Source organism: Lycium barbarum, chromosome 12 (assembly GCF_019175385.1).
Source record: "Lycium barbarum isolate Lr01 chromosome 12, ASM1917538v2, whole genome shotgun sequence".
Taxonomy (NCBI): Eukaryota; Viridiplantae; Streptophyta; class Magnoliopsida; order Solanales; family Solanaceae; genus Lycium; species Lycium barbarum.
Window position 1 is genome coordinate 67,898,604 of NC_083348.1, and position 16,249 is coordinate 67,914,852.

Below are 16,249 nucleotides of genomic sequence, written 5' to 3' on the forward strand. Positions count from 1 at the left end.
ACCAACCTCATTAACTTCTACCAACCGTTATTTATGTTCGTACTACGTGGGAGGATTATATTAAAAAGTAGTTACATTATTATTCATGTTAAATTTTCCTTTTTATTGAACTAAAATTTAATCAATTTATATTGTATTTTTTAAAAAGGCTTTCTAATAGCGTATTAATTTTATTATGAGCTATAACTTGTTCATTTGGTAAGATTGTATAAGAATTGGGAAAGTTTTGATAGTTTTCACAACTTGTGAGCCTTTTATGTCTATAAGAAAAAATACAACTTAAGAAATTCAAATTGCATGTTCAAACATAATTTCATCTCATTGTTTCAAATCATGTCCAAACGGCTCCTTAACATGACTTTTTGCTCTCTAGTTTCATTGTTTCTATACGTAAATTGGTTGAACAATAAAAATTTAGGTGCTCCATGATGGTTCAGTTTCTTCTTGCCCTCACAAAAAAAAAAAACTCCTAATTTGTTTTTTTGACATATAATGATACAATCCCATCCTAATTTCATACTGTGCTATTTTTTTTCTTCATTTTCTTTGTTTTTTCACCAACTCCAATTTTGAAACTCTCCTTTTTCAAACCTAAACAAGCAGACGCACGTGGATTTTTAAAGCATAGGAAAACAACAAAAGTTGGCCGAATACATCCAAATTACTAAAGGTAAAATCTTTTTCATAGCTGAGAGATGCTGCACGGATGCTTCCTTCACCAAATTGATTGGTCAATCTCTCTAACATTTGAATCATCTCTTTTACTGCTACTATGCTGTACTTTTTATCTCGTAACATTTTAGTAATAACTATAAAAAATTATGTCACTAAAGGTAATATAAAAAATTTGAATTTAACGAATTTTCAAATATAAAGGTATCTTTTTTTTTTTCTTTAAGAAAGAAATGAAAAAGAAAAATTAAAATGTAGCTTTCCTTGGCACCCAAGTAGGGCTGTTCACGGTTTTGGTTAAAACCAAAATCAAACCGAAAATTTAACCAAACCGAATAAAAAAATCGACATTTGGTTTGGTTTGGTTTGATTTGGTTTTAAATTTTACAAACCGATAATATTTGGTTTGGTTATGGTTATATTAAAAAATAACCGAATAAATAACCGAACCAAACCGATAAATTATATACATAAATTTTATAATTATTTATATGTATAATATTAGTTTTTCATAAATAATTATAAATATTTTATACCTTTTAATCATTAATTTTATTTTTGATCTACTTATTTCACATGATTGTTTAAGGCCCATATTTTTAAGAATATGTCTAAGCCCATGTTAAGTCTTTTAACTCTTTAAAGTGTTAAGTGTAAACCTACTAACAGAAGCTCACGTTACAGTCTAATGTCTTTAACTTAAATTCTTAGCCTTTCTTTGTCAGCCATTTGATTTTAGGTTTTTTTTTTTTTTCGAATTTATACCTTTTTTTTTTCGAATTTATACCTTTTTTTTTGTCTGAATGGGTCCTAAACTTCTAATATTTTTCATATGAAAAGGACAGAGGTTATAGATTTGGAGGTTCCTATAGAAGATACTTCAGTAACATCAGCATTTGCTGCAACTCAAGCACATGGTAATGCCCTAATACTTCTTCCGTGGGTAATCCTCCTAAAAAGCAGAAAAGAACAACTCCTTGTAGTTGAGACCTTAGCCTTTGGGATAATGATAGAAAAACATCTGAAGTTTTGTGTTATACCTCGGAAAATTTTCCGTTCATGCACAGTGAATTGACTGACGAAGGGCATGATGCATATGATGTTTTGATAAGTAAGAAATAATATTTAATGATTCTAAATGAGATTTCAAAGACATTGGAGGTAGGAGACGAAAGTTGTTAAAGAAAGCAAGGTATATGTTGTGTATCGGGAAAGAATTTCGAGTATCGAATTAATGATGGCTTAATGACATTTTGGAGAAGAGTTATAATGTCCCTTATATTGGTAATGAAGTGCTAAGTAAGTGTCAAGAAGGACCCATAAGCCAAATATGGGCATAAGCCATCCAAAAGGGCGAGTTAAGGAAAACATTTTCGGATGATCTGGTTTGGAGGGGCCTAAACGCTATTATAAAGTTGGAATTTGGGAAAAACACCACAGGATGAAAGTTGTAGATAATTGAAATAGCTGTCTAACCATAGGTCGTGGACCCTCACAACATATCAGGATCAAAGGTTATGGCCATTTTACGATAGATAGTTCGGGGGCAGAATATCGTTCTGGCACAACATGCGACTCGCATGTTCGACATGCGACTCGCATAGAGTGTCGCATGTTGTGTCAGTCCAGAATCTTCTGGGCAATTATATATAGACCCAACTTCGTTTTTAACTCATTTTTTCACCATTTTTGGTCCGAAAACCCTCTAGAACCCTCTTAACATTTCATCCACAAGAAAAATCAAAGGGAACCAAGATTAACAACATCAAATTCATGAACCCAAGTGTGTGAAACTCAAGTAGGATTCATCTTCTTCAAGAAAATCCTAAGGAAGGTGAAAAAGGGTTTTGGTGATAAAGGGAGATTCAACTCTAAGCTTGTTCCACCATCCTCTAAGGTATGTTTCATGGTTTTATTGTGCTATTTAAGGTATTGTAAAGCTAAGATGCTTGTATTGTAGAAAAGCATGGGAAGTGGGTCTTGAATGGATGAGATTACATGAAAATCATGAAAATGGATATGTTGAGATTACAAACACGTTATAAATGATATTTAGACCACGAAATAAGAATTAGATATGCGAAAACGCGATGATGAACCATAAACCATAAATGTGAGTTAATTGGAAGAAAATGGTGGATTTTGCTAAATGTACATAAATGACGATTGTGGATTGTGATATTGTGAGTAGTATTGTGAGTGTTGGGAGTTGAAATATGACATGGGAAAAGTAGTAGAAACAAAGGAAATGCTGCCCAATTTCCCCTAAAAATAGTAGTCCGTTCTTATAATTGCTTAGCTAACGACGACATGAATTCTCTTGAAGGTATACATGAGTGCATCAAAGGAGAACAAGCAAGCGATAGAATAGTTAAACGTAAAAGGTATGTGAGGCTAGTCCTTTCTTTCTATGGCATGAATCCGATGGTATGATTCTCCTTTCTTCACATGAATTCTTTATATATACCCCAGAAAGTCAAGAGTCTATGATCATGAATAGCTATATGAGATAAGAGATATGCTATGAGTACAATAATGATAAGCTTGAGTCTAAAGATTCTAGAGTTCATGCTATGACGTTCCTATAACGCTAATGATGTCGTATGTTGTATACACTCACCTCATGCATTGTTCCCTCCGAGGTGAGGCAGAATACCATTAAGTTAAGTATGTCTTCTATTGTATACACTCACCTTATGTATTGTCCCTTCAAGGTGAGGTAGAACATTATTAAGTTACAGATGTCCGTTATGGCATACACTCACCTTATACACTACTTCCTTCATGGTGAGGCAGAATACTTATAGATGTCCATAATAAAGTCGGGGGATCACGACCCTACGTCACCCCTAGAAAGTATAGTTGTCCTTGAGTTCTTACGCATGTATTATGATGAGTATATAATGATGAGCATATTATGATGATGATATTACACCGCTCCTATATGGGCGGGCAGACATACACACCACTATAGTGGGCAGCTTATACCCCGGACGCGGGAGGCCTGGACGCAGGCTATGATTATCACACCGCTCCTACATGGACGGGCAACTTATACATTATCACACCGTACCTATATGGATGGGCAGCTTATACACTATTGCAATAAATGCTATAATGATGGATATGAAGTAAGTCAGCATGTGCTATTTCTTTTATAAGTGACAGTCATATACAGTTGCTCCTTATTGATGCTTCATTTATCTCATTGACGTATTTTCACTGTTATGCCTTACATACTCAGTACAATATTCGTACTGACGTCCGTTTTCTTTGGACGCTGTGTTCATGCCCACAGGTAGACAGGGAGACGGTGCAGACTTATAGGAGCTATCAGCAAAATTTCAGGAGCACTCCATTATTCCGGAGGTGCTAATCGGGTTTATACTTTTGTGTATATATATATGTATATATATTTTGGGCATGACGGGGTCTTGTCCCGTCCTTATGTTTAGCACTCCAGTAGAGGCTCGTAGATACGCAGTGTGGGTTAGATGGTCTCACGAGATGCTATTTAGTATAAATGTTATTTTGATAGCCAAGAGGCATATATATAAGTATTTATGTTTTATATGAAATATGATTTTCCTACGATTTGAGTATAAAAGTAATAAAAGAGCATGAAATGAGTATGATGAGACATAGAACGAGTGGTGCTCGGTGGTTAGCCCCGGGTACCCGTCGCGGCCCCTAGCTGGGTCGTGACATTTTGGATCATTATACAAAGTTTTTTTTAATAAAATGGGAGAATTGAGGGCAAAATGCAAGTACTGCCCCAAAGTTTGAGATCATTACTCAAAGTTTTTTTATTTCATATATTTTCATTTTCATTTTAATTTTAGGTAATCTTTATATTTAATTAATATGTATGTTTATAATAACAACTAAAAGCTCCTATGCTCTACTTTTTTTCCAGGTATGTGTATTAAGATGACAAAAATGGTGCAGTCACCACTTAGTTTTTAGCTCTATATGTAATAGTTTAGCAACTTTGGGTAACTTGAATACGACACTATCACTAATAGTGAAAATGTTTCTATGATGTATGTTCCACCTTAAACGATAAATAAAAGTTATCGTTTGAATAAAAAAAAAGACATGTCTTTTTCAACTTTTTAATGTTTTACTGATAAGTCTCATGGCTGTTAGTCATAAACCGAAAAATTTAACCAAATCGACAATAACCAAACCGGTGGTTATTATTTTATTTGGTTTGATTATGGTTTTAGACGTTTAAAAACCGACTAAATTGATTTAATTATAATTTTAATCAATAACCGATTCAAACCGAACCATGAACACCCTACTCTCAAGTACCTTCACTAGCTTTCTTCTTCGAAAAATAGCCTCTTTAGTCTTTCTATGTCCCACTTTAACATGTCCCCACGAAACCTCAAATCTAAATTGGCAACTCCAATTTCTCCTCGTAAAAATGCGTCACTGGTAATTAAAAGACAAACAGATGCATAATGGAGATGTAGTGTAAGAGAATCCTATGTGGGGTAACTGGTAAGAATAATTTATTGTTATTGGTACACATTGAAATTAATGCACACCACTTTAATGACAAAGAAAAGTTTGCCTTTAGTTCGATTATTGGTTAAGTTTTACCTTTATTGTGTACTCCTAATATATTGTCACATCAACGCTCATTAGAGGATTGACTTAACATGCCAAATTACCCAATTAAAGTGAGTTAGACACTATTTTATTTGTGTGCATGACCAGCCAATTAAAGTGATTAAGGCCTGTTTGGATTAACTTATGATATTTAGCTTATTTTTATTTGACTTAAAAATAAAAGTTTAAAAACATTTTTTTATTTTATTCAATCACTATAAAAGTGCGTAAAAGCACCTAAAATAAGCCAATTCAAACAGATTCTTAGTCTATTAAAGTAAATAAAGAAAGAACTTCTCCGAATGTAAGGTTCTCCTTAATTCAGCCTAAAATAAAGATTAAAGAAAGTACTATCCTAGGGATCAGAAAAGCTTAGCAAAGTAAATTTATAATCTGCAATAGTAACAAAAGTTGGTACCTTACTTTGTCAGATTCTTGTTAGTGTTTTCGATTGACTAAAACATTGTTTAATTTCTCAGAGTTAAACTTTTATATGGTGACATTACAAAATTTTTGCGGAGGCAGAGTTTTATCAAAGAGATTAAAATATGTATTTGTTTTGTATCTAGCTAGAAAATTCAATACTAGACATATATACACATGAAGAACTTATTTTACTTATATACACAGTATAATTTTTTGGCAATGGAATTAACTGAACCTTTTCAATAAACATTAATTCCCCACCGATCACCCAAAAGGGAATTACGAATAATATTTGTAGATAAAATTAAAACTAGATTACGCTAATAGAAAAAAAAATCGTTACCCTGATTACTAAATCCAAAAAAGTGCAAGTTGAATTCAGTACGCATGACGTTGATGATTTTCAATGGATGAATAAAAATGGAACTTTAGGATAAGTGTGAAGTGTTACCTCGTGGGGAGCACCAGATGCAGCCAAAAGAAACTCTCTGTGCCGCTCTTCTTTAATTTTATCTTCAACAGAAAAATGTTCATCAAGAGGATAGCTAGTATACTAGTAGTGTTCATAAAAGAGATATTAATGTACTTAAACTTTGGTTACGTTGTTTCTTTACCCTCTCCAATAATGAGTCTACTACTTACTCCACCACCTTATAATTTAGGGCCCAATTTGAGTGGCCAATAGTAACATTTTTGTATCTCAAGCCTCAAGGTTATTTCAGAAAACCTTCTCTCTATCTTTGTAATTTGTCGCTAATCTTCTAGAAAGAGCAGAAATATTAGGACGATTTAAGGAAATTTGACGGAATTATACACACCCTTTTTCTACGTTATGAACCTCGTCATAGACAGAAAGTCGTTCAAGCAATTACGCAACTTACATTTATTATATACTGTTAGGCCTCACCATTTACATTATAGTATTGGATTCTTGAAAGAAAACAGTTTTTGAGGTAACTATTTAGTAACAACTTACTTTTATACATGCACTTAATTGATCAGGAACTTTAACTTAGCTAAATCAACACTAAAGATAGGAGTTTCATTCATCTCATTCAATACGTTTGGTTTAAGTGGAACAGTAGGGTTTCATCAATGACTATCTGTTTCCGTGTGGGGACGTTCACAAAGGTGAATTTAGCCAAAGAAGAAAGACGTATAGAGTTCATTTGCATCTTGGTCAAACAGCAATCCATCCTATTCTGTAAACTACAGTAGACATACAAGGATTAAGATGGTACTGATTGGTCTAAGAGAGTTATAAATCAACAGTGCTCAAGTAGACAAAGAAAACATGCACATTGATAATTCATCACCATGGGGCCTCATCTTTCCTTCTCATGGAGATGAAACAGTTTTGGGTGGGGATTATTGCTCGTACTAGAAATTTATTACTCCACTTTTTACCCCCTTTCAATTTGAGTATTTTAGTTGGACTAGACATCGATTTTTTTAAAAAAATATGAGAAGTATTTTAATTTTATGATCTTAAACTAAATATTTATGTGTGCAATTTATCGAAATACCTTCTGAATCTAAAGACCTTAAACGTACAATCAAGAATATTAAACTTAAAGAGTTACCAAATATAAAAACAAACATTATTTTTGTAACATACTAAAAAGATAAGGAAGTGCAAGTTGTGGAAATGAGGATGCTAAGAGGTAGGCCGAAAAAATATAGGGGCGAAGTGATTAAACCCGTCGTACCCCAAATAAGCACATGTACAGAATATACAACAGCAAAAAGTGTATACCAAAAGTATGAGCTCCGGATCAAGAGGGAGCACTCCAAATCGCAGAACAGAGATCCTATACTGGTGGCGTATCACGCTGTGCGTCTGTACCTGCGGGCATGTAGCGCAGCCCCCGAAGAACAGGGGGTCAGTACGGAAAATGTACCGAGTATGTAAAGCGGAAATGTAACAACAATAATCATAATCTAGATCAGGGGTACAAAGTGTAGCTGACAAAATCGTAATCTGAGTCAGAGGTACAAAAATATGTCAGACCGACCCATAATTCAAATCAGACGTACAGAAGTGCAACAGACAGAGTCATGATCCAGATCAGATTTCCAGAAGTGTGACAGACAGAATCATATTCCAGATCAGACATACAGAGCTGTAACAGATAAAATCATGCATGCAGAGTCATAAGCATATACAGATGCAGATAGCATATACATACATATCAGATCCCGGCCCTTTAGTAAGGGACGCGGTAACAGATCCCGGCCCTCTTAGTACGGGATGCCGTGGACAGACAGATCAGATCATATGCCATCCTGGCCGCCATACCCATACAAACACATCATCAAATCATATACAGATGTAAACAGAACCCGGCCCGCACACCGAGAGACGCGGTGAACAATGCAGTGGAATGTGCACGAGTAACAGAACCTGGCCCGGGCGCAGTGAAGGAAGCATTGAGGCATCCACGAACAGATTAATGAGAAACCATATTCATACAGACTCAATGAAACAGAAATAGTCTAGATGATAGATCAAATCGAATAATCGGACAAAATTCATAGTAGATACGCATAAACGTCATTTGGGATGGCACGACAGATTATGTCAGAATAAAATATCTAGAACCGCTCCAGACGTCAGAATATATTGTGAGACTCATAACTATGGTCATAACGCTTGTCATATAGCAGACAGAATAATAACCAAAAGTTACCTGTGAGTTCGGACAGAAATGGGTTAATTAGAGCCTTACAGAAAATATCAGAATTACGTGGGCCCACCTTGGGCCGAGCCGAGTGGACGTACATGAAATTATGGATCATAGGTAATATGGAGTCATTCATGAGAGTCTTAAGGCATTCCGGCTCCATTTGTAAAAGTTGCCTACTTATAGGTCAATTTAGAAGAAACTGGTTCAATCTTACTGAATGATTTGGAGCCAATTTCAATCTCGAATTCCGAGGAACAGGGTCGTTTCTAAGGCTCGCATCTGAGCCTATTATATTTAGAACATGCCTAAGAAAGAAGGGAAAGACTTTACATACCTTGGTTGCGTCCTACGCTCGCTCAAACTCGATTCCCGTTTCGCCCAAAATCTCCAAATGGTCATGTTTACCAATTAGAAACTTCAAGCCTTTAGAACTTGAACTTTAACTCATACTTTTCTACAAAAAATTTGGGCAGCATCTCCCCTATATATACGACATCCCCGAGATTTAACTCGGCTCCAAACATCAACAACCAACCCAACAACAATACCAACAACAAATGACAATCACCACAAAATACAACATAGTATAAATAGTCTTCTTTTCTACATAAAGCGACAACTTCTACCCAAACTTCATACCTCCAAACTAATCTTATTAATTTCACATCCCTTACTAATCACGACCATTACAATACGATTTGGAGGCATTTCATATCATTTTACACAATATACACAAGATGCACAAAATATACAAGTTTTCCTTCAAAATCATAATTCACTCAAAACCTCCAACTTTCAACATAAATGTTCACAACACATTTTTATGTTATCATTTCACTTACAACCATCACTATTTGCACCCTACAACTTCAATTCTTATAATTACATAACCTACTACAAGGTTACATATTTTCCTACATCAACCTTACAACATATTTTCCATAACAACAAGAACCATTAACCTTCCATTTTCATCACAAGACTTCAACAACTCGATTAACATACTAAATAATTTAATGCATATTCCTCCCTCCAACTAGAGGCATACGGCCAACACACACATATCCCCAACACACAAAATTTCATACTTTTGTTCATTTTCACATGCTACAACATATATGTAGAATTCTTCCAATATAACAAGAGAAAAATTCTTACCTTTCCAACTTCAATCTTCCGCAAATGCCGCTTTCTCGCTAAACCAATTATATCACGTCGGAGAGCGTCTTGAGCTTACTATAAATACAAGAAGAACAAGATTTTTGGACCAAAGATTGATGAACACAATTTTTTCTCTCTTGGCCGACGTATGGAATTATGTCAGACAGATCCGTGGTCAGAGTTAGACGTATGGAAGTATATCAGACAGATCCGTGGTCAGAGTTAGACGTATGGAAGTATATCAGACAGATCCGTGGTCAGAGTCAGACATACAGAGATGTATCAGACAGATTTGTGATCAGAGTCGGACGTACAGAGGCATAATCAGAGTCAGACGTACAGAGGCGTATCAGACGGAAACATAATCAGATCCAGAAGTACAGAAGCATAACAGACAGAGTTTCATCAAAATCAGAGGCGTAGAAGTATGGCATACAGAATAATGGTCAGAGTTAAATCACCTTCATTAATGCCTTCCATGTATTACAACATTTGTTACTGGAACCCACTTCTTAATTAATATGGTCACCAGATAAAAATCATACACATACATATACGTTTACTACTATCCTACTTGCAAACGTTTCCAACCGTTATTCAAACTCGCTCTGATTCCCGGGCGATATTGCGTTTCACCCATAGGTCTGCTTCGCTCTGCGCGACCCCTATAAGGGTACTGGCTATTCCACCTACTCTCTCTTCCGTTGGGTTACCCCCAAAGTTCCCATTTATCTTTTATAGCAACATTTACGAAAATTGGGTATACTTCCCAGGGGGGTCACCCATCCCAGAATTGCTCTAGTTCCAGCATGCTTAACTTCGAAACTTTCACATGTTTTGGTGCGTTATTGCTAATATAATTGCGTCGACTACTCCACACGACCTTTGTCACGTAGTTTAGAGCAGATCGGAGTCTTAATAAATTTTCGAAAAATTTCCGTAGCGGGTCCCACCCCTGTTTAACCCGCGCAATGACCATATCGCCCTTCTAAATTCTTAATATTCATTTTCATCTATACGTATAACCATCTTAGACGGTTCTATTGGTTTGGATTTTATCTTACTTTTGCCAACACCCAGAAGGAGAAAATCGCGTAATACAACAGAGTACAGATCTATCAATACACATATTTCTCAAGAAAAAGATTAACAGTATACCTGGGTCTGCACTCGGGGACGCTCCTGGGTCCTGCCGGCCGGTCAAAGCATACACGCGGTTCAAGGGACCGCCAGAACTGGAAGCTCCTCCACGACCTCTGCCACGACTCGCTGGTGCCGGCATATCTCGCCCCGTGGGGCGCATAGCTACTGAAGGAGAAGATGAGCCGGCAACTGACCCAGTAGGTTGGGCTGAACCTAAACCGCCCTTGTACGGGCACTCCCTCACCATATGATCTGGACTGCCACAAAAATAGCAGGCGCCCGTCGCGCGATAAAACTCCCCCGGGTGAGGCTTCCCACAATAAGTACACCGGGGCATCGGTGGCCTAGACTGACCAGAACCTCTACTCACCTGCGGACCGGATGCTCTGGAACTCTGGCCGGCCCCAGACGAACCTGCGCCATCAAAACGTCTGCCGGCGAACTGCGTACCCCGGCCTGACGGAGGAAGAGACCTACCGAACGGCTGCTAAGACCATCCGCCTCGGAAATCTCCGGAATATCCCGCGGATCTGGCCCTCTTGGGCGGCCTCCTCTCGCGATCTCTGTTGGGCTGATCTGCTCGATAGCGGTCCTCCATCCCTTGGGCATAAGCCTGCAATCGAGCGATATCCATATCTGTCTGCGCCGCCATCGCCATACAGGAATCAACTAGGTAATCATCCAGCCCCATCACATACCGGTGCATTTTGTCCTCCATATCGGCCACGATAGTAGGGGCATATCGGGCTAGGGAATCAAACTCTAGATTATACTCCTGGATACTCCTGCCTCTTTGCTTTAGCTGCAAAAACCTGTCAACTCTCGCCCGTCGCAGCTCCGGAGGGAGAAAGTGGCGAAGGAAAGAGGCCACAAATTCATCCCAGGTAGCTGGGGGAGCACCCTCACCCCTGGACAGCTCCCAGGACTCATACCAATTAGCCGCCACATCATGTAATCTGTGTGAGGCTAGCTCCACGGACTCGGTCTCCGTAGCCCTGACCAGTCTTAATGAGTGCCTCATCCCCCTAATGAAGTCATGAGGGTCCTCCTCGGGCTTGGACCCGAAAAACTCTGGGGGGCCGCACGTCAGAAAATCACGGACTATCAGGCTATCGCGCCTGTCATCGTCATCATCACCTCTCCGCCCGCGTCCGCGAGCCTGTCCGGCCACTATCGTCGTCAGCAGCTGCACGGCCTCCCTCAAAGTCCTGTTCTCAGTCTCTGGCTGGGGAGCTGGGGCCTCCGGGGCTAAGGGTGGGGCTGCTTCCGGCCCCTCCGGTAATGGTACAGTAGAACCTTCTGACTGGGGCACAACATCGGGCATGGTCTGGGGGTGGGCTCTGGTAACCCTCTAGGCCCGGCTAGTCTCCCCTGTCTCTGGCACTGCTTTGCCCTTCTGGGCGGCCGTTGCCTTCCTCGGAGGCATCGCTAAAAACATGACATTTTGTTAGAAAAGAAAACATCCTGATAGTACAGCTCTAACGCACGATCTAAGATCCAAAGAAAGGGTAACATCCTGAATGTTCTGTAGCCTCCTGTTTATAGATGTGGTGCACGACACACCGATAAACAAGACTCTACTACACACGGCATGTAGACATTCCGAGGACAAACCGCTCTGATACCACTTCTGTCACGACCCAACCCCGTGGGCCGCGACTGGTGTCCTAACTGGACACCCATACGTACCTACCGGACGGAGTTAGCGTACTAACCAACTAATCAAATTAGACATACACAGATTCATACTGATATAGAATACATCGCACAAAATATGTTTATACATAGACTTAGACATAAGCCGTTAAGGCTATCACAGCAAGCAGGGTCCCTTATGTCGCAATCTCACACATACCCATCAGAACAGTGACAACCCACAACCCACAAACATGTCTACAGGCCTCTAACAGACATAACAGAATCAGATGACGGGACAGGGCCCCGTCGTACCCCAAATAAGCACATGTACAGAATATACAACAGCAAAAAGTGTATACCAAAAGTATGAGCTCCGGATCAAGAGGGAGCACTCCAAATCGCAGAACAGAGATCCTATACTGGTGGCGTATCACGCTGTGCGTCTGTACATGCGGGCATGTAGCGCAGCCCCCGAAGAACAGGGGGTCATTACGGAAAATGTACCGAGTATGTAAAGCGGAAATGTAACAACAATAATCATAATCTAGATCAGGGGTACAAAGTGTAGCTGACAAAATCGTAATCTGAGTCAGAGGTACAAAAATATGTCAGACCGACCCATAATTCAAATCAGACGTACAGAAGTGCAACAGACAGAGTCATGATCCAGATCAGATTTCCAGAAGTGTGACAGACAGAATCATATTCCAGATCAGACATACAGAGCTGTAACAGACAAAATCATGCATGCAGAGTCATAAGCATATACAGATGCAGATAGCAAATACATACATATCAGATCCCGGCCCTTTAGTAAGGGACGCGGTAACAGATCCCGGCCCTCTTAGTACGGGACGCGGTGGACAGACAGATCAGATCATATGCCATCCTGGCCGCCATCCCCATACAAACACATCATCAAATCATATACAGATGTAAACAGAACCCGGCTCGCACACCGAGGGACGCGGTGAACAATGCAGTGGAATGTGCACGAGTAACAGAACCTGGCCCGGGCGCAGTGAAGGAAGCATTGAGGCATCCACGAACAGATTAATGAGAAACCATATTCATACAGACTCAATGAAACAGAAATAGTCTAGACGATAGATCAAATCGAATAATCGGACAAAATTCATAGTAGATACGCATAAACGTCATTTGGGATGGCACGACAGATTATGTCAGAATAAAATGTCTAGAACCGCTCCAGACGTCAGAATATATTATGAGACTCATAACTATAGTCATAACGCTTGTCATATAGCAGACAGAATAATAACCAAAAGTTACCTGTGAGTTCGGACAGAAATGGGTTAATTAGAGCCTTACAGAAAATATCAGAATTACGTGGGCCCACCTTGGGCCGAGCCGAGTGGACGTACATGAAATTATGGATCATAGGTAATATGGAGTCATTCATGAGAGTCTTAAGGCATTCCGGCTCCATTTGTAAAAGTTGCCTACTTATAGGTCAATTTAGAAGAAACTGGTTCAATCTTACTGAATGATTTGGAGCCAATTTCAATCTCGAATTCCGAGGAACAGGGTCGTTTCTAAGGCTCGCATCTGAGCCTATTATATATAGAACATGCCTAAGAAAGAAGGGAAAGACTTTACATACCTTGGTTGCGTCCTACGCTCGCTCAAACTCGATTCCCGTTTCGCCCAAAATCTCCAAATGGTCATGTTTACCAATTAGAAACTTCAAGCCTTTAGAACTTGAACTTTAACTCATACTTTTCTACAAAAATTTGGGCAGCATCTCCCCTATATATACGACATCCCCGAGATTTAACTCGGCTCCAAACATCAACAACCAACCCAACAACAATACCAACAACAAATGACAATCACCACAAAATGCAACATAGTATAAATAGTCTTCTTTTCTACATAAAGCGACAACTTCTACCCAAACTTCATACCTCCAAACTAATCTTATTAATTTCACATCCCTTACTAATCACGACCATTACAATACGATTTGGAGGCATTTCATATCATTTTACACAATATACACAAGATACACAAAATATACAAGTTTTCCTTCAAAATCATAATTCACTCAAAACCTCCAACTTTCAACATAAATGTTCACAACACATTTTTATGTTATCATTTCACTTACAACCATCACTATTTGCACCCTACAACTTCAATTCTTATAATTACATAACCTACTACAAGGTTACATATTTTCCTACATCAACCTTACAACATATTTTCCATAACAACAAGAACCATTAACCTTCCATTTTCATCACAAGACTTCAACAACTCGATTAACATACTAAATAATTTAATGCATATTCCTCCCTCCAACTAGAGGCATACGGCCAACACACACATATCCCCAACACACAAAATTTCATACTTTTGTTCATTTTCACATGCTACAACATATATGTAGAATTCTTCCAATATAACAAGAGAAAAATTCTTACCTTTCTTCCAACTTCAATCTTCCGCAAATGCCGCTTTCTCGCTAAACCAATTATATCACGTCGGAGAACGTCTTGAGCTTACTATAAATACAAGAAGAACAAGATTTTTGGACCAAAGATTGATGAACACAATTTTTTCTCTCTTGGCCGAAACCCTTGGCCCTTTTGCTCTCAATTCTCTTCTTCTTTTTTTTGTTTGTTTCTTGAACTTTCTTGAACCTTAGCCCCTTATTATAATTCTTGATCACATGATAAATCACATGACCAATTTATGGGCTTGGGCCTTTAGTTGGCCGGACACCCCAATTGGGCCTCTAATTTGTAATAAAAAAAATTTTTGGGCCAACCCGGTTGGTCACGAGTTGGGCCTAGCCCACTGACCTTTCGACCTTAAAACGTCCATATCTCCTTGTACCGACGTAGCCTGGGAGCCCACGGCCTATGGTTGAAAAGCTATTTCAATTATCTACAACTTTTATTTCTGGGCGTTTTCCCAAATTCCAAACGTATAATGCCGTTTTTGCCCCTCCAAGTCAGGTCATCCGAAAACGTTTTCTTAAAAATATTCGTTTGGAGGGTTTCCATTTTGATTTGGCCCCAGGGCCCTTCACGAGTTGTGTTTAACTTTACATATGCGACTCATATAACTTGTCACATGTCCCAAAAAAAATCTTGACGTGTGGGCCCCACCTCTGCTTACAATTAATTCGACGTTCAAAAATGCAGGATATAACACTTGTAACATCAAAGCATATATACAATCTCTCTCTCTCCAAGATCTGATTCGGTCCACAGTGGCCATTTGCATTTTCATTGTATTTCCTCAAATAAGTGTTGCATGTCATTTAACAAGCATTAATACTCTTCATCAATTGCATTGCTACATAACGTCCATACACTCTATTCCCTATGGTATATATTGAGATTTAAACACATATCCTATACCCACTTACAAATTCAATTGATTATCCAAATTCGGGGTAAACAGTTGTTATTATACTAAAAAGATAAGGAAGATACCTAATTTAAAATGAGGGAAGTCCTATTTAATCATTTCGTTTCATGTTATGTAACCTTATATGACTGGATACGGAATTATAGACTTATAATTTGTGGTATTAAACTTATTATAAGATTAGTATGACTATAAAATTTTATCACTAAAGATACAATAAAAGGTTTAAATTAAGTTGAATTCAATTACTTTTTTAATAAACCAAAATATTCACATAAACACAATCACAAAGAAATTACAGCAATTTGTGAATTGAGGGTGCAGAAGAAAGAAAGAAAGAGGAATCCAATGCAATTGTATAAACATTGGACAAGGGGAAGTGTGTAGAAAGAATAAGGATGGGTAGACTGTTAATTATGGACTTGACATGTTACGTGTACATATGGGCCTTCGAGGAATCCTATGGAACAATCACTTACTCAGAAACTGATGGTCATTTT